Source organism: Morus notabilis, unplaced genomic scaffold, assembly GCF_000414095.1.
Source record: "Morus notabilis unplaced genomic scaffold, ASM41409v2 Scaffold1781, whole genome shotgun sequence".
NCBI lineage: Eukaryota > Viridiplantae > Streptophyta > Magnoliopsida > Rosales > Moraceae > Morus > Morus notabilis.
In genome coordinates this window covers 67642-69303 of record NW_010363453.1, presented here as the reverse complement: position 1 = coordinate 69303, position 1662 = coordinate 67642, and the positions used below count along the sequence as shown (strand labels likewise).

General features: G+C 29.8%; 1 protein-coding gene across 1 annotated transcript in view; it reads left to right on the top strand.

The window, feature by feature from the left end:
• The window catches only part of LOC21385647 (C2 and GRAM domain-containing protein At5g50170), a 10790-nt gene that overhangs the window by 804 nt on the left and 8324 nt on the right, over positions 1–1662 (top strand). The window lies entirely within an intron of this gene.

Here is a 1662-nt window from a genome sequence, read left to right as displayed (position 1 = left end):
GTAACCCGTCATGTCCTCCAAAGAACGTTCCTCTCGTCGTCAGCACTGCTTAGCCCAACCGCCTTCTTCAGTGGCCCTCTCTGCGGTCGAGAGATCTTCATCTCTCAACGTCGACGGCGCAATCAGTCGACGCCATAAGGGATCATCGCCCTAACTTGGACTTCGTCCTTGGGCCTTCGCCGTGGAATAAGAGGGGTCCGTAAGCGTTGACGGCTCCTTGCTTGGTGGGGATTTAGTCAAGACCACGTGTCGTGATCTACTTCGTCCACATGTCCGTCACATTTTCCCACACAACAATATATATAACTATTTTCTTCTTGGTTGAATTTTGAATGTGTTGGCTTTTAACGTTTTATTTTGTTTCAAATTATATTTGTTTGTAATTTTATTTTATTTTATTTTTATAGAAATTTTTTGTTAAGAAAATAAAAAAGCGACAGATTGAGATATTAAGAGTTAAAATGGGTATAATGTAAATTACATCTATAAAAGAATATGTCTTAAAGTTTTTATTACCATATAATAATAATAATATGGAAATATTTATTAATATGATTGGGAGAATACAACCACTCAACAAATTATTAAAATTACATATGTGAATAAATAGATAAAAAAGTCAAATATGTGTAGAAAAAAAATTAATTTTGCTATTTTCTTTTTTAATTACTGCATCTGGTACACCTTCTCACATTTAATATTTGCTATCTATTTATTTAAAAAAAAACTACTTTTGATATATCATTGTTAAATGTACAGATTAAATTTAGTACAACTTTTAATATGAAGGCTATTTCTAAAGAGAGAAGATAGTTTAGGGACCTTAATGAGACAAAGTTAACAATTTTCATATAAAATTTAACTGAATGACTATTTATACTTTTTGAGTTCCGCAACTATTCATGAGAAAATATTGACTATAAAGACAATTTTAGAGAGAGAAAAAAGTTGAAGACTATTCATGAATTTAACTATAAAAATATGTATAATGAACAATTTAATACAGATTTTACCCGTTAAAAAATAAGAGACCTACTGATAGTATATTTTTTAAGGCCTATTGTAAAAAACTCCTTTCTTCTGTGCGAGTGGGTAATGGGTATGTTTGGGGATCCAGATCCTCTATCTAATTTTTAGTGTCTTAATTGATGTCTAACCAATTAAATCATATCATATCATCCTATGATAAGCACAAAAAATTTAGTTAAAAAGTAGTTTAAATTTTTTATATGAGGTGACATGATATTATCAGTTAGACACCAAATATGACACTAATAATCATGTTTGGGGCTCTGGGCATATCACAGATGTGTATATTACTTATTAGTTAATTAATGTATATCAACGAGAGATTCTAAAAAAAAGTGTATTAATGAGAGGCCATTTAATAAAACCCTTCAAAAAAAAATATTAAATATTAAAAAAAATTTAACTTGTGAAGGAATTATTTTTGCACTGTTCTTAAACACATAGCACCTTTTTGGTATTTATAATAAAAACACTTCGTGAATATAACTAATTTATGCGACCTGAATAGAACTAAGTTTGTTCTTCGTTCAATAAAGGTTTCACACATCTATTTGCAAAACCATAAAAAAAATCAACAAACCAACAAAGAAAAAAAGCAGTTTAGCCATTATGTGAAGATTTTTCTTCTTCTTC